The 22,246-nt window shown below is 40.6% G+C and overlaps 1 long non-coding RNA gene across 1 annotated transcript in view; it reads right to left on the bottom strand.

The window, feature by feature from the left end:
- Nucleotides 1-569: 569 nt before the first annotated feature.
- LOC142456701 (uncharacterized) overlaps nt 570-22,246 on the bottom strand; it is a 44,207-nt gene continuing 22,530 nt past the window's right edge. The window contains exons 2-4 of the long non-coding RNA XR_012786088.1: nt 10,385-10,449; nt 10,050-10,302; nt 570-2,940 (exon numbers count right to left, since the gene is read on the bottom strand). This is a non-coding gene — a long non-coding RNA (uncharacterized LOC142456701). The remainder of the gene's footprint in view (nt 2,941-10,049; nt 10,303-10,384; nt 10,450-22,246) is intronic.

A 22,246-nucleotide genomic window follows, 5' to 3' on the forward strand; every position in this document is an offset into this window, starting at 1 on the left:
ATTGCAGATTTGACAAATATATTAAGTGTAATGGACAGTACATTGAAGGTGATAAGGTTGTTTTGTAAAAAAAATAAATAAATAAAAATTAAATACATAGCTTTGGGAAAAGAAAAAAATTCTGGGCTTTTTGGGTACCCCCTCGTATGAGTGTCTGGGTTTGTTTCTCTAGTCAACCTGGTCTAACATAGCAGCAGTCAAATGCATTGAGCATTTGCACAACGCTGGGGCTTAAAGCAGGCTTCCGCAAACGTGCGCTCCATGAAGGACGGGGCGCTTGTTTGAGAGGCCACTTGCTCTCAAGCCTCTTTGATCATCTCTTACAGCTAGAAAGGTGTCCCCTGTCAACTTATGTAGGAGACACCCAGAGTCAGAGAAAGTAGCATCAAAAATTGGGCTAAGGATATATTTTCTTCAGAAAATAAAAAACAGCCTGGTGGCATTATGGGTATGAGTGAAGCTTAAATACAAATTAAGACTAACTCATGCCAAGATTAACTAATGTTTTCAAAAAGACTTACACAATATGATCTCCATCAGTTATATATATATGTGTGTGTTTCAATTTTTATTTGAAAATCAAAATGAAACTAATTGCCATCAAGTTGAAAGACCCAATAGGACAGGGTAGAATTGCCCTTGTGGGTTTCCAAGACTGTAACTCTTTACAGGAGCAGGAAGCCTCATGTTTCTCCCTCGGAGCGCCTGGTGGTTTTGAACTGCTGACTTTGTGGTGAGCAGCCCACAACGCCACTATGCCACCAGGTTTCCTTTTATGTGTAAGCTAGAGGAAAATAGCAATTTATGTTACATAGAAGTCACAAATGTAGCTACTTACTAAAATTTCTGAAGAATATAATTAAACATCCCAGCCATCCTGTAAGTGTATGCATCAATACTCGTATAAAAAACTGCACAGATTATCTGTAATTTACTGTATTCAACTACTTCATGCTTTTGTTCTCTAGTACTTGACTACCCACCAGCACTCTGGGAATTCAGGGAGGCATTTGGCAAGCCGGCTGTTCGGACCCCACAGCCACTCCTCCAAAGAAAGGCCCGGCAGCTGTTTCATAAAGAGTACAGTTTGGGAAACTCCAAGTGGCGGTTCGACTCTGTCCTATGAGGGAACGCGGAATCAGAATCAACTCGCTGGGAAGGAATTTTGCTTTAGGATATAGGCAGGGCTTTTCTGTTGTTATTTTAATGTATTTTCTATAATTGGAAAAAATGCTCATGCCACCTGTCAGCTCAAAAGTATGGGGTAGAAACGAGACATTTAAAGAAAGAAAATTTCAATATTAAAGGGGTAAAAAGCAATAAGAGTGACTTGTAAGGTATTTTTTCTGCTTTTGTGAAGTTTCTTCAAAGTTGTTGTTAGGTGCCATTGAGTGGGCTCCTACCCATAGTGACCCTGCACACAATGACACGAAGCACAGCACGGTCCTGCACCATTCCCCCATTCTTCCTATGCCTGCGCTCAGGGATGCAGCTACTCAATCTGTCTCATCTGGGGTCTCCCTCTTTTCCATCGCCCTCCCTCTTTTCCAAACATGATGTCCTTCTCCAGAGACTGGCCTCTCCTGACAATATGTCCGCATTATGTGAGACAGTCTAAGTCTTGACTTCACTAGGAATATCATTTTCGAGAGGACAAGGCAAAAATTGCCTTGTCCTAGATAAACTGGAATGGCACTTCCATCGAGAAAGCCCATGGATTCCCAGAGAAGATCACGCAATGCATTTTGTGAAAGAAATGAGAGAGGTTACAACTCTAATTTGCTTTTTGCCATGAATTCTTTCTGACATTGTAATTAATTTGAGAAATTATTCTTTCAACGGGAGCCTTATTTCTGTGATTTAGCATATCTTGAGCTTCACAATATTATCTGCCTCATGGTAAAATGGTCCTGATTCTTATCAGGAAGAGGAGCTCAAGGGAAGAGATTGGGCATTGCCAGGAAAGACCGTTAGGTGTCAATTAAGGATTAATTGGTTGATCACATTTTGGGAGAGAGTATCCAAGATTTAATATGACCGTATAAGACTGAATTCCATATAGTTTTACATTACTGAATAACATTTATCCCAAGAGTATGGTGACACAATCATACCCTTTTTAAAAGAATCGTATTTTTCAGCTCTGGAAATATGACAGGAATATTAGGAGGTGGTGAGGCCATGCTAATGGGGGAGGGACAAATCAGCAAATGAGAAGGGGGCCCAACTGGAGGAATGTTATCAATGTCGCTACAGAAACTTGGTGTATATTTTGCTGTGTGTATCCTCAACAATAACTGAAAATAAGTTTAATTAAAACATAGTTTTCATTGCCTTTTAAAAGCTAAAACAATTTTTAAATTATTATTTTGCATTCTTATCTGAAAAAGATTCATGGTTTGTTATAGCTCAAAAGGATGGTGACTGAAAAGCCTAAAGTGGTTAATAATCTGGGATTTTTCTCCCTCCTGTTTTCCTTTTATATAAACAACAGAAGGAAATTAAATGCTTGATTAAATTAAACAAATTAGCTGAACACTAATGTTACCATGAATAGCGTTTGCACCACTGATTGCTCATTGAGTACTAAGACAAGGTTCACACAATCTGAAAGTCGAATCGGGCTGGTCACAAATCCTAACAGGCAGATGTAGTCCTGCTTTGCTGGTGACTGAGTCAGGAGGGGGCGGCCCGGTCAGCAACCCCGGCACGCCCGGCAATTGAATACTGCGATGCGGCTTGTGGTGTAAAACTGGTGCTTCCGTCTTCATTGGCTTCATCTTGCTCGAGGAAGAGAGCAATTGGACCGGGTTGATCCTAGTTCCATGAAGTGTTCACGTGGATCTTGTATGCGCTAAATCAGGGGTATCAAACTGGCGGCCCGCGAGAGCCACATATGGCCCCCTGAGGTAATTGTTTGTGGTAATTGTTTGCGATGCTCTGAAATAAAATGAAAATAGAATAAATTGTTATGAAGAAAATAGCGCTTAGGGGAGATCGAGGCAATTCTGTACACACAATATTCCCTCGTTAACCCTTTAACTACCGAAGACGAGTATGCACGTGGCCCAGAGCCTTTCCCAGGGCCTGTAGACATGTATAAATGCGTTGACTCAGTTCCGGCGATGTTTGGAAGCGATATGGCTGCCACTCTCAGTGTCACTTAACGAAAACAGATCCCAATCGCGGAAAGGTTTAGAAGGAGCACTCTGGGTTGCGCTGTTATGAAGCATACCTAGCGGCAGCGCTAATTAACATTTTTTTAGAGGGAAGCCATTACGATGGTGCATCACGTTTGTCAGCTGTCCAACATCTTGTGTTTTTTATTAGTTACTTTGTTATATTTTCTCGTCACAACATAAGAGGTAAGTGAAAACTAGTAGGAGGAAAGTGCTGGCAAGTTTTGGGTTAAAAAGAATAATTTTAGTTTTATAAATACATTAAATAAAATACATGTTTCAATAAAAGCAATTACATAATGTTTTAATTATCCTATCCATATCCCTGAATCCTCACTTTAAAACATCAATTTAACAAAATTTGCAAATGTGATGAGGCCCACGTGAATCTTACTAGTTGCACCAAATGGTCCGTGTTTTAAATGAGTTTGACACCCCTGCGTTAAATTATGTGCCCGCCCCCCAATATGTTGTGGTTAGACTCCCATTTTGGGGATGGGTTATTTGCTTGATGTAAATGAGTAGGATTAGAGTGGAGCATATCTTGAGTCTATCCATTTTGAGACATACAAGAGATTAAATAAGCAGAGCAGAGATGGGGGATGAGAGATGCCAAGTCACAAGAACAATGTCCAGTAGCATAAATTCAGAAGAGCCGAGGATCTTCCTCCAGAGCCGAGAGAGAGAGAGAGAGAGAGAGAGAGAGAGAGAGAGAGAGAGAGAGAGAGAGAGAGAGAGAGAGAGAGAAAGAAGGGAGCCAACAGAGAACGAGAGAGAGAGAGCAACTAATGGCTTTCGTACTGTTGCCACGCTGAAGTCAGAATTCTGGTCCCCTAAACTGTGAGAAATAAATTTGTTTGTTAATACCCCCCACTAGGTGTAATTCTGTAATAGCAACACTATAACTAAAACAGGACTTATTTTGGATTGGTCAAACATGCCTGCCCATTTTAACCTATCCTGGAAACTAAAAAAGTATTATTTTCTTGTCACATTGTTCTAAACCAGAGAATTAAATCCAAAGAGCAAATGGCTGTCCTAATAAGAATTCTTAGAGCAATTATGGGAGAAAACAGAATACATGATGAGGCAGAGCTAGTTCTTCAGAAGCAGGGAGAACTAGGAACATATGATGTAGTTAATATTTTCCTTTCAAAAATTTAGGTCCCTTCCCGTTCACACACTTTTAGCATCTCTCATCCCTGTGTTGCTCTCAACAATTTGTAGTTCAAACAATTTGTGCTCTACTATTCACAGAAAGCTTGGTGTTTAAAAATCTACCTGCTGGTGCTGCGAAAGAAAGGCCTGGTCATACACTGCTCTAAAGACTAGAAAAGCCCTGTGAAGCAGTTCTGCTCTGTAACACAGGGCTGCCACAAATCAGAATGTGCTCAGTGGTTTTGGTATCCTGATATTGCTTCTCTCAGCCCAGACTTACACTGCCTTCTTTGCATAATCAAAATGCATTAGATGTATGGTGCTTCCCCCCCACCCCCACCCCGGTATCTTGCTAAGTATCTAATTAAAGCTAACATATCTATTATGGATAAGATCTTAGTAGATGAAAATAACTCTAATCAATTCAATGTGTTGTTATTGAGTGACTACGTTTGCTAGGTACTGTGGATAATAACCTAATTAAGACATGGCTTCTCTTTTCATCATTTAGAATATATATGTATACACACACACACACACACACACACACACATAGAAGTCCTGCAATACGGAAGTGATTAAATAAATCATGGTACCTCTTTACCTGTGGGGCACTCTGCAGCCTTGGAAAAAATGGATTTTAAAATAATTATTTTAGTATGATTTCGGTTTTGTTTTAAAAGCAGACCCAGCAAAAAGTTAAAAAGATTTCATGGAACATATAATTGGTTATTTTTGAGAGGTGGGATTATATGTGATTTCTGTTTTTTATTCAAAGTTTTATATATTTTTCTAATTTTCTTCAATATATACTTGTGTTATAATTAGAAGATACTAGATTGAAGGCAAATCATTACTGTTATATTACAATTATAACAAGTATTCTAATTATGTACAAAGTTACCAGATGTGAATGAGGACTGTTTTTAATATACTATTACCTCCAATTATTTTTCAGTCTTCAGTATTTTAAAGAAAGATACAGTTAACAGTTCTTTATCAAAACCTTTGCTGTTAGAGATATTTCTAAATTTAGACTATTTTTGAATTTGGAAAGGCAGTGTGCTGACTGGACCTGCTGACATAACGTCCCCAGTGTTGTCTGGTAGGGCAGCGCATTACAATAATACAAAATAATGATGCTCTCATTAAGTGAGATGGATGAGGGCTACCAAGCTTCTCATTAGTTTGGGTCACCAAATCTGTTACCCCAAAGCCTATCTCTACGGAGCCATTTGGATTTCTGAATAGGGACGAGGGATGGGGATCAGTACAAGAAATGTGGGGACTGAGCAGCAGAGGCTGTGGAATCAGCATTGCAATCTGCCCCTCGGCCCAGCGGTTCCTTAAGGATCACGCCTGCTTGTGTTCTAAGAACCATAGGACTGATTTCACATCATTAAACTGTGTGATCCCATTTGATCACAGATATGCCCTTCATGAGTAAAAATGTTCTATTTTTGTTTCCTGAAGACAAACCGACTAAAGGGTCTGGGGTGGTTTTGATGGAGAAAGACATGTTATCATCATCATGAACATTCTTTCTTGCCATTTTTCAAATGTGAAGGAATATGCAGGTCTTCTAATTAGAATATTGCACTTTTCAGTACTTTTAAAAGGTTGTCTCTAGGCCAAAATATTTCTTAATCTCTCTTGGAAGAACATCGGAGGCTAAGTGACCAAAAGGCTGTGGTTTCAAATCTTAGCTGTAAAAATGTTGAGTTTATTGATACACAGTCAGTTCAGGAGAAATTATTTGTGTGTGTTTGTGTCTGTGTGTACACACATATATAACTTCTGACATGTATATTATAGGCATATAGCATAAAATACATGTAAATATATATCTCCATGTCTAAGATAGAACGAATCGGAGCTCAGGCTACATACCACTGAGAATTAGTAGCAATTTCTATGAAGTGACAGATAAGCAGTTTTGTGGGGGAAAGGCTGCCAGGGATGACTCATTTGAAATCAACCTTGACAACTTTCCTGCTGATGAGGCAGACAGATGAGAAGACTAGAACAAAGGTTTCATTCTTTCATTCTGGAAATCTGCCCTTTGTCCTTACGGCTTGCGCTCTGAGCTCTGCTCATGCACCACGGTGAACGTTTTCTCGCGTGATGAGCATGCCGTCCCCAGCGAGCCTTCCCCAGCTGATCTTTTCTCAGAGAAAGGAATTTTCCCAGGGCTCTAGCAACAATGCATTCAATGAAACTGGATTTGTTGATACACGTTGACCGTCACTTTAGAAAGCTCACAAACCAAAACCAAACTCACTGCCATCGAGTCGATGCTGACTCGTAGTGACCCTCTAGGACAGGACAGAACTGCCCCCTGTGGGTTTCAACTGCCCCCTGTGGGTTTCTGGACTGTAATCCTTTATGGGAGGAGAAAGCGCCCCTTTATCCGCCAGAGCGGCCGGTGGTTTCAAACTGACTTTGGGGTTAGCAGTCCAACTGGTGATCCCTGTGCCACTGATTCCTCTAAAGCCCACAGTAACCCCTAAAATGAATGATTCAGGAATCATTATTACCCTCTTTCTCAGTAACCCTTTTACAAGAACTGCAAATGCTTAGAAAATTGACTTAATCATCCTGCCAAATGATATCCCTTCTGGGGGGCAGATTGTGTGTGTGTGTGTGTGTGTGTGTGTGTGCGTGTGTGTGTGTGTGTGTGTGTTGTCCCTGGCTAGTGTGAATAGTTGATATGTCCAGTTGTTAACCAAAAAGGTCAGTGGTTCGCCCAGTGAAGCCTCAGATGACAAGACACACGTGGGGGTGGACTGCCAAGAAATCAACTAGAGAAAAACCTACTCTGACATTGAGGGTGGGGTGGGGGTGGGGTTGGCAACCAACTCCAAAGCAGCTGGTCCTTTAAGCTTACTTTCATTCATTTACAGAGTCTGCCTGGAGTCATAAAAGAAGATATGAAGGGGCTTCATACATGGTTGTGGGTAAATGGAATAAAAAGCTAATGGAATGTTTCCATGAACTTCTTGAAGCCCTCTTACAGGACTGTAAGGTACTACCAGGGGAACAATTTAAAGGACACATGTACCTTCTGAGTTCTTGGGAATCCTGTTTTGTGTGTTTTTATAAACGTTTTCCCCTGAAACCAAACCCCCGGTAGAGGTAAGTATGTACTAGCAAAAGCACAACCAGATCTTCAGAGAACTCTTTCTCTTTTTAATGTTGAATTCACATACTTGTACCCTACTGTAAATGCCTGTCTTTATCACCGTCACACAAAACCTATTTCTTCTCTGTTTAATTCCCTATAATACCTTGTAGGCTGTAGAACATATAAATTCAGGAGATGGGAGTCCTGTCTCTTGGGGTGTTACAGTTTTAGACAATGACAACAGACAAAGAGAAACACACAAGTTGTCCCATAACTAATTGCTTGGATGCACAGCGATAAAACACGGTATTGAAACAACAACAAGACAGTTCATTTAGCTAGTCTCTTTAGTTTATAGCTGAAGAAGCAGTCATAGGAACGACCCCCAGGGGAACTGCTGACATTTCCTAAAAGTCTTAATTAATTATTTCATGAAGACAGTGCTTCCTGGAGGAGGGCCAGTCTTGGGCCCATCATCATGACGACTGCAGAACAACTGCAAAAGCATGAAGACTATTCCGGGTCTCTTCCTCTTTTAAATCTCCAAATCGTCCAAAAAATGGTATTCAAATTGTGTTGTCAGGGGCTGTCAAATCAGTTCCAACATAGCAACCCTCTGCTGAACAGAACGCAAGACTGTCTCTTCTTGTGAATCCCACATCTTCATTGCTACATTTGAGGCGATTGTTGCAGCCAGTGTATCCATCCACCTTGTTGAGGGCCTTCTTTTTCGCTGATCCTCTACCCAGGATGACACCCTTCTCTAGGGGCTGGTCCCGTCTTGGTAGCATATCCAAAGTAGGTGAGACAAAGTCGCACCATTCTTGCTTCCAAGGAGCATTCTTGCTGTTCTTTCAAGACAGATTTGTTTGTCTCCTGGAAGTCCACGGTGGAGTCTCCACCAACACCACAATCCAAGTAAAATGCAATCCTTGACATCCTTGAATGCTGTTTCTGTTTGTCATGACCTTGCTTATGCAGATGGCATAACCTTGCTTGCTGATGGAGAAGAGGACTTGAAGTACTTACGAATGAAGTTCAAAGATGTTTTTTAAAAGTCCTCACAATTGGACCAACAGCATGTAGCCGAGCTCACGTTTCAATGAATCCTCTTAGATTTATGTTTTACCTTGACCCACACATCTGGAAGAGCAAAGATGCTCTCTATGTTGATAGAAGGGCAGGACTGTGATGAAAAGGGATGTGGAACTCAAACTTGTGGCATTGCTCATTACTATACAAAATGACACTAACTCATTAGATAGATCAACAGACACATTTTAACAGCATCAGCTGGACAATTAAAGTCAATGAACTCTGAAAACAAATTATGATGAGGCCATGTTTATACAAGCATGCCAGAATAACTGGGGCTTGTGTTTTATCTAGTCAGTGCAGGGCAAACCAAATTAGCAAAGGATAATGAGCCCATCTTGAAAAATCTGTGTCATGAGTGTTTTGTGGACACAGAGGAAGCCCTCCCAAACCAGCTCCTTTATCTTGGAAAGAGGATTCTCTAGGTTAGAAATTGTTAATGATTTGCTTTATGCAAATTTCACAGCATTTTAAAGAACGTCTTTGAGAAAAACACATGAAAAAGACACCTTACTACAAAGTGGTAGAAATTACCTGCTGTCCCTCTCACTCTCAGCCACACAAATGTGGATCGGAGGCTCTAGCCGAGGGCTGATTTCAGAAGGCTGATTTTGACAGATGTGTAACTTGCGTTACCACAAAGCATAAGAAATGTGGTTTTCTGGAGAAAAAGATGAAAATCCACTGGACTGAGAGCTGTCATCTCTGCTTTGAATATCAGAAATAAAATGCTCCTAAACAAAGAGATGCCCAGAGAGAGCCTTAGCACGGAAACGCCGAGCCAAGATTTCATACCACGTGAACACACACAATCTACAAAAATTTTAAACTTTCCAAAAAATGAAAAGGCTCATGGAGAAGTGTCCGGGCTGATTTCAGCTCTGATAAGTCAATCTGAGGCGGAATAACACTCTAATCACTCAGACTAATCACAGACTAATCACTAATCTAATCACAGAGACTTAGAGTGTTCCTGTGAAATGTTTTCCCTAAGCATGGGGAGAGGAGGAGATTACAGTATCACTGTTTCTAAAATATCAGTCAGATGGTGTACTTATTCTTTCATTCTCTCAACCAGCAAGCCCCTACCGGAGGCCAGCTCTGGGGATGCACAATGAAGAGGGCACGGCTCCTGAACTTCCTGAGTCTGATGGGAATCTAGAGCATCTTATTGGTGGGCAATACACAATGACTCAGAGAAAAATACTTATTTCAACTTTGGGGAACATCGTCAAAAGACGCAGAAAGAAAGAAGAGTGGTCCAGGCAATGTTGTTTGGTTCCATCAAGTGTGTTCTGACTCGTAACAACCCTATGCACAACAGCATGAAGCACTGCTAGGTCCTGTACCCTCCTCACAATGGTGTTAATGTTTCAACCCGTTGTCAGTCCATCTGTTGGTCTTTCTCTCTCTCTCGCTGGCCCTACACTCTACCAAACATGATGTCCTTTTCTAGCGATAACATTCCCAAAACACTTGAAACAAAGTCTCACCATCATAGCTTCTAAGGAGCATTCATACTTCTTCCAAGACAGATTTGTTTGTTCTTCTGGCAGTCCTTGGTACTTTAAATATTCTTCTCCAGCACCATAATTCAAATGCATCGATTTTTCTTTGATCTTCCTTATTCAATATGCAACCTTCACACGTGAAGCCGTTAAAAATACCATGGCTTGGGTCAGGCGAATCTTAGTCCTCAAAGAAACATCCAGATGATAGGAATGGTATTTGCCAAGGCACAAAAGTCTGAAAAAGAAAAGCACTCTGAGGCATGGCCAAACAATGCAAAGAGCAGAGAAGGATTCAGAGGTAAGTAGTATTAGCTCACCAGGGTCTTTCAATATCCTATTTTGGGACTTGGATTGTGTCCTGAAGTTGATATAAAAGATATCTCTGAAAAAATGTAAACCAGAAAAATGAAATGATCAGAATTATATTTAAGGACAACACTGAGTAGTATGATATTGTGTCTATAAAACAATTGGTTGTTTGATTGACCAAAATAGATCATGAGAAAAGTTCCATCTGTGTATGGAAAAGGAACAGAAACTTACATTAGCGTCTTTCGAATGTATGCCTCCTCCTCCATAGTTTCTGCCCTTGTATATAACACCAGCAGACCCCGTAAATCAATGGAGAAAGTTTAACTGTCATAAACCATTTGGGTATTGCTGAGAGCTTGCTTGAGTGCCTGGGGCCATTGCCTTTCATGTAATGCATGCCCTGTGTGGCTTCTCAAGCTCTGCCTGCATAACTGATGCAGATCCAAGAGAAGGGCTATACATGATAAGAACTGTCTGTTGTAGCAGGTAGTAAAGAACTGACCAAAAGAGCAACTTAAGACAACATTTCATATTCCTTTATGTTGCTCAACTTGTGCTCTTATCAAACGGCAACAGCTGATATAATGATTTTGTTCACCAGCAATCTTCTTTTACTATAATCAACATTCCTCTTTTAGATTTGTTTCTTCCAAATTATGTTTCTTCCCTTTATTTTTAAGAGTTCCATGACATTTAATTTTTTTGCCTGATAGCACCAAACAGTATAAAAAGGCCCACCACCACATCTCCTTTCCATCCCTGTCTGTTGTCTGTGGAGTTCCCATCTCCCCCAAACAGGTTACCAACATTACTAGTTTCTCACTTAGGCTTCCTAAGTTTTTAGTGTATTTCTAAGCCAGTAGAAGTATAAATTATCATACCTCCTTTTATTGCCCCAATTGCATCATAGTAGTATGATATCTTATTCTCTCCACTTACACATAAGTTTTGGAGATGTTTCCATATAGATACATAAAGAGTTTTCCTATTTATTTTTGTAGCTGTACAACACGCTAATGTTACATTATGTATCCTTAAAGTTGAAACTGAGAAACCTGAAACGGCCCTTCATCATTCTTTGTTAATAGGCTCTGCAGAAATAAAGTAAAATGACTTGAGCCCTAGAAATTGATATATGATATTTCTAATGAGGTTAGATACAATGTAGAATTAAAAAAAATGTTAAAACTACATTTTATGATGGTGTTGGTATAAAAATTACAGCTGGGTCGGTTTAAAGATGGATATTACAACATTTTTTAAAGTAAAATTTTATTTCTTTCTCCTGATTTCAAAAACACTTTCATAGATCCCTATGATTAGCATTATGAGCCTGAGGTTCTTTGTGTTTCATGAATGAAGTCAGTCCTGATACACATTAAATACATTTCCACTGAACTAATAAATGAATAATCAAATGAATGAATGGGCCAATGAATGACTGAAATAATTGTAAATGACTGAAATAATATTTAGCTGGTAAATATGGAATGAGTAAGATCATTAATGATGTCAAATGACTCTTGGCTGAAAGCAAAGAAATATAAAGATTATTAGTCTGTATATTACTGACTATGCAAAGGTATTTGACTGCATGGATCATAACAAATTTTGGATAACATTTCAAAGAATGGGAGATACAAAATATTTCATTGTGTTCATGTGGAACCTGTACATAGACCATGAGGCAGTTACTTGAACAGAACAAGAGGTTACTACGTGATCTAAAATCAAGAAAGGTGTGTGTCTGGGTTTTCCTTTCACTAAACTTATTTAATCTGTATGTTGAGCCAGTAATCCGAGAAGTTGAACTATATAACAAAGAACATGGCATTAGGATCGGAAGAAGACTCATTAACCACCTGCAATATGCAGCTGATGCACCTTGTTTGCAGGACGTCAAGAGGATTTGAAGCACTTACTGATGATGGTTAGTGATCACAACCTCCAATATGGCACACACCGCAACATACATAAGAGAAATTTCCACAATTGGGCCAATAGAAAACATTGTAATAAATAGAGAAGAGAATTAGGTAGTTAAGGATTTCATTTTACTTCAATCCTCTCTAAACACACATTGAAACTGCAATAAAAAAATCAAAGACAAATCTGTGGCAAAAGACCATTTCAAAGTATTAAAAAGCTAAGATGTCATTTTGAGGTTTAAATGGGCCTGAACTAAGCTGTGGTGGTTCCAGTCACAGCATACGCATGTGAAAGCTGAATAAAAAAAGAATCGATGCCTTTGAATTATGGTGTTGACAAAGAATATTGAATGCATTGTGGATTGCCAGGAAAAGAAACCAGTGTGCCTTGGGAAAAAAGTACAGATAAACTATGAATTAGAAGAGAGGATAGACACTTCTGGCAAGATGGCGACGGAGTAACACATACCAGAGGAACTCTTCAGAAATCTCCATGCAGGAGAGTTACTAAGAGGGAAATTCCACACAGCCGGGTCACAGGAGAAGCATCATAAAGAGAAGTAGGCACATATCCACTAGGTTTTGAGGAGCTGGGGACTTTTGGTTTACTAGAGTGGAGGCTGGCTAGGAGCCATATCTTGTCACCACCTCAGGGCAGGGTTTAAACCCCTCCAGCCCCACAGTCAGGGATCTGCTGCCTAAAGGGGACACATCTCAAGACTAGAGACAAAAATAGGCCGAGAATCAAAGGCTGGAGAAGACATTCTAAATAAATAGCAATTCAAAAAAAGCAGGGGTTGCAATCCTAATCTTGGATAAAATTGACTTCAAAGTACAAACTGTAAAAAGAGATAAGAAGAGACATTATATAATGTTCAAGGGAACAGTAGACAAAGAACCACTAAGCATTGTAAACATATATTCCCCGAATGAGAGACACAGTGAATACATCAACCAAACACTCCAAAAGATGAAAAAAAGAAATCACAGGCTAAACAATTATAGTAGGTGACTTCAATACACTGCTCTCTGAGAAAGATAGATCACAGGGAAAGAAACTCAACAAGGAGATCTATACACTACAATTAGACAATTAAACCTGATAGATATTTACAGAGCTTTTCACCCAAATACAATAGAAAATTCACATTCTTTTCAAGCCCACATGGCACATATTCGAAGATAGACAACATGCTGGGGTATAAGGCGAACCTGCATAAATTTAAGCACACTGATATCATACAGACCTTTCTCTCTGACCACTGTGCCACAAGGCTGGAAATCAAGAAAAGGAAGATGAAGAAAACAACTGGAGGATGAATAACTCTACTACAAAAGGACTGCGTACTGGCACAGATCAGAGATGAAACTTGGACATTTCTAGAAACCAACGAAAATGAGCACACGACATACCAAAACTTATGGGGCACAGCAATGGCAGTTATCAAAGGAAGTTTCATAGCAATCCATGCACACCTGAGAAAGGAAGAGAGACTCGTGATTCATATGCTGGCACAAAATTTACATCAACTAGAGCAGAGTCAGCAGGACAAACCTATTAATAGCAAAAGAAAAGAAATTAAAAAATCAGGGTTGAGATTCTGGAGAAGGAAAAATAAGAAAACTATGGAAAAAATTAATGCTGCTAAAAGTTGGTTCTTTGAAAGGATAAACAGAATCGACAGATCACTGGCCTAACCAAAGCAAGGAAGGAACAAATTTCAATAGCAAGAATAAGGGATGAAAGAGGGGACATTACAACAGACCCTAAAGAAACCAAAAGGATAATTACACAGTACTACAAAGGACTGTACTCCAAGGAATTCAACAACTTGGAAGATATGGACAAATTCTTGGAAAAAACAAATCCCTTCCTAGACTATCACCGTAGGACGTCAAGAATCTCAACAGACCCATAGCAATAGAAGAAGTAGACAAGGTTATCAAGGGATTACAAAAAAATAAATCCCCTGGACCACATGGCTTAACAGGAGAATTATACTAAGCATTGAGGGAAGAACTGACACGAATCCTACACAAAGTCTTTCAGAACATAGAAAAAGACGGCAAACTTCTGAACTCCTCTATGAAGCTAGTATAATTCTGATACAGAAACCTCACAAGGATTCCACAAGAATCGAGAACCACAGACCAATATCCCTAATGAACATCAATGCAAAAATCCTTAACAAAATACTGGCCAATAAAATACAAAAGCATGTAAAACAAAGAATTCACCATGACCAAGTGGGATTCATACCAGGGATGCAGGGATGGTTCAACATACAAAAGACCATTAGTTTCATTTGCCACATTGACATGAAAAACTATAAGAACTACATGATAATATTGATAGCTGTGGAAAAAGCATCCAACAACATCCAACACCAATTCCTGTTTAAGACGCTCAGGAAGACAGGAATGGAAGGAAAACTCCTCAAGATAATACAAGCTATGAAGGAAAAACCAGCACGCAATGTGGTAATCAATGGAGAAAAGATTAAAATAATCCCACCGAAAAAGGGACCAGACAAGGATGCTCTGTCCCCACTCTTGCTTAACATCATTCTGGAGGTTTAAGCTAACAGCATCAGGCAAAACAAACTAACAAAAAGATATCAAAGATATCTGGGGAAGGAAGAAGTTAACCTATAGTTATTTGCAGATTATATGATTTTATATATGGAAAAATCCCAAAAGTTCCACAGGGGAGTACTGGAAGCAATAGAGGACTATCTAGCAGAGTGGTTAGATACAAGATAAACAAACAGAAGTCTATCAGACTGCTATACTCATTGGACAAGACCACAGAAGAGGAGATAAAAAAGGTGGTACCCTTCACATAGCCAAACACAAATGGAAATCTCTAGGGATATACATGACTAAAAGAACAAAATATATGTATGAGGAAAATTACAGAGCACTATTACAAGACACCAAGAGTGACCTCAGCAAATGGAAGACTATCGCATGCTTGTGGATTGGAAGACTCAATATAGTAAAGATGTCAATTCTGTCCAAGGCACTATGTAAGTTTAAGGCAATCCTGATACAATTACCCTCATCTTTCTTCAAAGAAATGAAAAAAAACTGACTACTAACCTCAATGGAGAGGGAAGAAGCCCAGAATTAGCAGAGAAATCCTCAAGAAGGACAGAGTGGGAGGGCTTGCTTTATCTGATTTTAGCACATACAATCAGCCACAGTGGTCAAAACCACATGGTTTTGGTACAATGACAGATACTCAGACCAATGGAAAAGAACAGAAAACCCAGAAATAAAATCATCAGCATACAGAGAACTGATCTTTGATAAGGGCCCCCAAAATATCAAATGGGAAATGGATGCCCTCATCAACAAGTGATGCTGGAAAAAAATGGATGTCTACTTGCAGAAAAATGAAGCAAGACCCTTATCTCACTCCATGCACAAGAATACACTCAAGGTGGATCACAGACCTCGAGGTAAAACCCCAAACTATTAGGGCCATCAATGAAGGCATTGGGACAAAACTAAGAACTTTGGCACAAGGAATACATAGTGTATCAGAAATAGGGAAGGACACAAATACAGATGAGTCACAAATTGGCAAGTGGGATATACTCACGATAAAACACCTGCATCCTTTGATGGAATTCACCAAGAAAGTAATAAGAGAGGCCATGGACTGGGAAAACATCTTTAGCAGTGACACATCAGTCAAAGGCCTTATTATTAAAATTGACAATAATTTGCATGCTCATAATAAGAAAAACTAACTGCCCACTAAGGAGATGGACAAAGGACCTGAACAGAAGTTTCACAGAGGCAGAAATCTGAGTGGTCAATAAACATATGAGTAAATGTTCCAGATCATTATCCATAAGAGAAATGCAAATTAAAACAACTATGAGATATCATCTAACACCCTCAAAGATAGCCCAATTCAAAAAATCAGAAAGCAACAAATGTTGGAGGGGCTGTGGTGAGGAAGGAACTCTCTCATCCACTGCTGGTGGACCCGTAGGTATGTACAGTCACAATGGAAATCGATTTGGAGACATTTAAAACAGATGGAAATTAAGCTACCATATGACCCAGAAACCCCCCCCCCCGCCACTGGGCATATGCCCAGAAAAGGCAAGAAACAAACCATGACCAAATATCTGTGCTCCAATGTTCATTGCAGCACAGTTCACAATATTAAGGAGTTGGAAATAACCCAAATTTCCATAGATGAATGGATTAAAATGTGGTCCATACATTCAATGGAGTACTACACATCCCTAAAAAGCAGTGATGAACACAAGCAGCACATTGCCTCATGGGAAAAACTGGAATAAACTATGTTAAACGAAGTAAGCCAAGCACAAAAGGACAAGTAAAACATTAATCCACTGAGATAAAATTAAAAATGCAAAAAGGGCATAGGGAAAAAGCTACTGTATTCAATATTCCTGGAGTGAAGTCCAGGTAGTATGGCAGGGGTCAGACTAAATCTAGGGATACATATGGTAGCCAACTAAAAAGGAGGAGGGGGGAAGAAAAAAAAAGACATGGGTAGTTGGGGAACAAGGCAGAAACACACCTAAGGGAAGGTATTGTTTATAGCTCCACAGGGAAAAGGGACCAGATTTTAACCCGGTGCTCCAAGATGTGAATTCAACATATTGGCATGAAGCTGGGAACCAATAGAGAGGTCTGAGGGGCCAGCCCCAATCCCAACTAATGGATAGTCCCCTCTCTCCGCAGAAGAAATCACTTCAGAGGACAGCGCTGGAGCTGCAGCTCAGAGAGTGGGATATGTCTGATCAGAGCACACAGGAGTAATTAAAGGAAGAGGAAGAGAGAGGGGAGCACTTCCTGGCCCACCAAGCCCTGAGGATGATATTCCCGCTCAGAGGAGCCAAAGCACAGAGAGGACCATAGGGTGGCCCCATCACGAGACATGATGTCCCTCACTGATAACACTGGAGACACAGTGTGGGAATTGTACCCAATCTGACCACACTCCACTGAGGTGAAACACTAAGGTATGCAACAGAACAGCAAGGGTAACAGAGCAATGAAGTCTCTAGGGAATACCAAAAATAGACTTTGGGGCCAGAGCATGGCACCTCATCAGACTCTACTGGAAAATATTCCTAAAGGTCAACAAACAGACCTTGAACTATTTACAGGCTATTCTTTTTTGTGTGCTTGGTTTATTGTTGTTGTTGTTTTGCTTTCTTTTGTTGCTTTGTTTTTCTCTGGTGTGTTAGTCTGGGTAGACTAGGGAAACAAATTCATGGACACACATATGTGTATAAGAAAGAGATTTATATACAAGAGTAATTGAACATTGAAAAAATGTCCTAGTTCAGTTCAGATCAAGTCCATAAGTCCAATATTAGCCCATATGTCTGAAAGCAATCTATAAGTCCTCTTCAGACTCACAAACATATGCAATGCTGCTGAATGCAGGATGATCACAGGTCAGTGGGTAGAAAGTCTTTGGATCCAGCGGTGTTGTAAGCATCTCAGCGCTGGCAGTGGTCACCATGTGCCTACTCCAATATCCAGGGCTGCATCCAGGTAGGTCCATGTGGCTTCTGCTCAGGGATGTCTCACAGGAAGCCAGCCTTGTAAGTATAGTCTCTCAGGGAGTGAGCAATGCCAGTCGAAAGTCTCCAAGGAAGTGAACAGAGAGAGGTGTCTCCCGCCTCCAAGGGGGAAGTACCAGATTTCCTCAAATTCTCAGAATAAAGCCATGCCCACACAGAGGTCTCATTGGCTATCTCCAGATTAATAGCCTAGACTCCACCCCTACACTCTTAATCCTTAAATTGACAGATTAAGTGACTACCACATCTGTCTTGTTTTTTATGTGCATATTATTATCTATGCAGCTCTATATAGATAGATAGGCTTATAAACAATCTAGAGGAGAAAACAATGGTATCAACAGTTCTAGGGAGACATGAGAGAGGGGGAGGCAGGGAAAGGAAGTGGGTGCTACCAAACCCAGAGACAAGGGAACAACAAGTGATCCAAAATCCATGGCGAGGGGGGTGTAGGAGGCCTGGTAGTATTTGATCAAAGGCAATGTAACCAAGAGGAATTACTGAAACCCAAATGAAGGTCTGAACATGATAGTGATACAAGAGGAAAGTAAAAGGAAATAGAGCAAAGAACTAGGAGGCAAAGGGCATTTATAAAGGTCTAAATACAGGCATGTACACATTTAAATATATTTATATATGGTGATGGGGAAATAGATCTTTGTGTTTATATTTATAGGTTTAGTATTAAGGTAGCTGATGGACATTGGGCCTCTAGTACTCCCTCGATGCAAGAACACTTTGTTCTATTAACGTGGCATTCCATGATGCTCACCTTCCTGACATGATCACTGGAGACAAAGCAGATGCATAAGTAAATATGGTGAAGAAGCCTGATGGAGCCTGCCTATTGAGAGATATAGTGTCTGGAGTCTTAAAGACTTGAAAATAAACAAGCAGCCATCCAGCTGAGAAGCAACAAAGCCCACATGGAAGAAGCACACCAGCCTGTGTGATCATGGGGTGTTGATGGGATCAGATATCAGGCATCAAAGAAGAAAAAATCATATTGTGAATGAGGGGGAGTGCAGAGTGGAGGCCCAAAGCCCATCTATAGGCAACTGGACATCTCCTTACAGAAGGGTCGTGGGGAGGAGACAAGCCAGTCAGGATGCTGTATCGCACTGATGAAACATACAACTTTCCTCTAGTCCTTTAATACTTCCCGCAGACCCCCAACTATCATGATCCCAATTGTCCCTTAGAAATCTGGCTAGACCAGAGCATGTACATGGGTACAGAGTAGAGCTGGAAACACAGGGACTCCAGGACAGATAAACCCCTCAGGACCAATAATGAGAGTAGCAGTACAAGGAGGGTAAAGGGAAGGTGGGGCAGGAAGGGGGAACCAATCATAATGATCTACATATAACTCCCTCCTTGGAGGACAGACAACAGAAAAGTGGGTGAAGGGAGACATCAGACAATGTAAGACATAAACAAATATAAATTATCAAGGGCTCATGAGGGAGGGAGGGTGGGAGGGAGGGGAAAAACGAGGAACTGATACCAAGGGCTCAAGTAGAAAGCAAATGTTTTGAGATCGATGATGGCAACAAATGTATAAAAGTACTTGGCATAATGGATGTATATATGGATTGTGATAAGAGTTGTATGAGCCCCCAATAAACTGATAGAAGAAGAAGGAGGAGGAGGAGGAGGAGGAGGACAAGGAGGACGAGGAGGAGGAGGAGGTGTGGTTTCATCTTACATACCTGGGCTCCCTAAAGAAGACCCCATGCTTGGTAAAGTCAACAGAAAAAGAAGAACCTCAATTTTATGGATTGGGACAGTGGTAGCAATGATGGACTGGAGTGTAAGGCTGGTACAGGACCAGACTCTTCGTTCTGTTGCATTGAGAGGTCGCTTTGAGTTGGAATTGACTTACTGGTACCAAACAACGTCATCATCATCATCAACAACAGTGATTCTTACAGCTATTACTCTTATTTTTTAAGGTTGGTAATTTTAATAAATCATTTTATTGGGGGCTCTTGTGTCAAGCACATTTGTACGAATGCTGCCATCCTCCTTTTTAAAGTATGTTCTTTCTACTTGATCCCTTGGAGTCCGCTCCTCTTTTTTCCCTCCCTCCTCTACTCTCCCACCCTCAGGAACCCTTGATAAATGATAAATTATTATTATTTTCATATCTCATGCCAACTGCGTTTCCAGCTATTATTTTGGCTTGGTTTCTGTTGGAAATATTTTGGAAAAGCAAACAATTACTAAAATCATCACAAAATACTGATATCTGGAGCCAACAATTCAAATGTACCACTGTAAACAAAATTAAAACCCAAGAACAATGTGGGAGAAGCCTGTCAAAATAGCCAAATAAATAGTTAAAAATAATAGCAGAGGTTGTTGTACTATTAAACAAATGGAGCACACCTCTCAATAGTGAAATTTCTATTGTTCTCTTTGTAAACTCTGACATCCTCGAGACCCAGCTCATGACATGGCTAAAAACAGTGTTAAGAAAAAGGTGGGCTTATGGTTGGAAGCACTTGGTTGCTGACTCCACTTGAATCAAAGTGTGCCCTGAGCATGGGATGGAAGCACTTGGTTGCTGACTACACTTGAATCAAAGTGTGCCCTGAGCATGGGATGGAAGCACTTGGTTGCTGACTACACTTGAATCAAAGTGTGCCCTGAGCATGGGACCCGCCGCCTTTCCCAACAGGACTTTGGCAGCTCAGCATTTCTCTATTGTTGTTCCCAGAGCCATCTTTTTAAAAAATTAGAAAATTGATTGATGAAATGTTAGGCATGAATAAATGCTCATTCCTATATTAAATATGAATATATGAATTCATATATTATATTAATATATTAACTCATATATTAAAACTCTGCCATTTTATAAGAAAGCTTTATTGGCTAACTTTAGATTTATAAGAAGGATTTATTAGCTATTTCTTCTAGTAACTCAAAACTCTAGTGTCTAATTTATAGAATGAAACATGAAAATCAATTACACAGTCCATGCTGTGGTAAAACTGATCTTTAAAATTATATTTTGGGAGGCAACCATACTGACTTATTTACTGACTTACAATGCAGACTGTCATATCTGAGCAGCTATTCTCACTGTAAAAGGTATTGAACAATGCTCAGGATATGAGAAAGCATCTTTGTGTGGTCGAGAGGGAGTTATGTGCAAATTAATATCTGGATACTAATTCAGATTCACCCTTTCAAAATGGATATCATACATATAAAGTAGCATCAGTATTTATGGGACGGGCATTTACCAGAATAGCTCTTAAAGGCTACATAATAAAATTGCATTAGAGCTGCCTAAATTAATTAAGCAGAGATACAGAAATGGATTCAGCTAATGGATTCTGCTTCCCCAGAGAGTGTCTTCTCTTTGTTTAAAAAAACACCGAAAAAGCAGAACCCATGTGTTTCCTCCTGTCTCTTGTGACATTTGGCCGCTTGATCCAGCTCAAGATGGGGAGAGAGGCTAGTGCACACAGAGCTGTCCTGCCCCCTGCGGCTGCAGCAGGGAGAGGTCACGCAGTCACCAGACACTAGCTCTCCTCTCCAAGGGCCATGGGCTGCTTCCGCAGCGGTCACATCCTGCCGCCCTTCAAAAACAGGAAAGCAGTCTAGCGTTTCACACTCCTTATCTCCCGCACTGCTTTCCCCCATGGCAACTTCAGCCAGGCCCTTGTTTTACCAAAGGCTAAGAAGACCGAGAGGATGGCTCGTGGGAGCACACCGGCGTTCAGGAGGGGAGCACCATCAGGGCCAGCCATCTACTGCTCGGTTCTGGAGAGGAAACAAGCACAGAGGAGACAGAGATGTGCACGCAAGGTCATTTTGCCTGACCCAGTAAGAAGCCTTGCCAGGGAACTACTAGCTGTCCAAATGCACACAGTGAGACGTTCCCAAAGCCCACTTCTGCCATTTGCTCTTCAGGCCCACAGGCCCAGGGTTGCCTCACATTTTCCCGTTTGATGTCCAGCTTTGGGCCGGTTGACAGCTCGGTGGCATTTCCAGCAGAGGGCAGGCAGGGGAAAGGAGAGGAGTCAGACTCTATGGCAGATCATCTCGACGGTTTGAACATGTTAAGGCAAATTTTCTGGATTACTTAAAACAACAGAACGTTGTCTCTTCAAATGTATTTCTGTGGTGTCTTTCATTTTTCGGGCCTCCTGTCTCTCAAGGCATTTGCAGTCTGGCTGGCTGGGGGAGGCCACATGAAGACACATGACAGCAGGGGAGACCATGCTGGAAGCCCTCCCCAGTTTTCCCAAGTCAAAGCATGCTCGCCGAGCGGGAAGGCCGGCCTCTGTGGGCCGTGACAGCCTTTGCAGATCCGTAATGCGAAGTGAGGTCAATAATCCAT

This window comes from Tenrec ecaudatus, chromosome 1 (assembly GCF_050624435.1).
Source record: "Tenrec ecaudatus isolate mTenEca1 chromosome 1, mTenEca1.hap1, whole genome shotgun sequence".
Taxonomy (NCBI): Eukaryota; Metazoa; Chordata; class Mammalia; order Afrosoricida; family Tenrecidae; genus Tenrec; species Tenrec ecaudatus.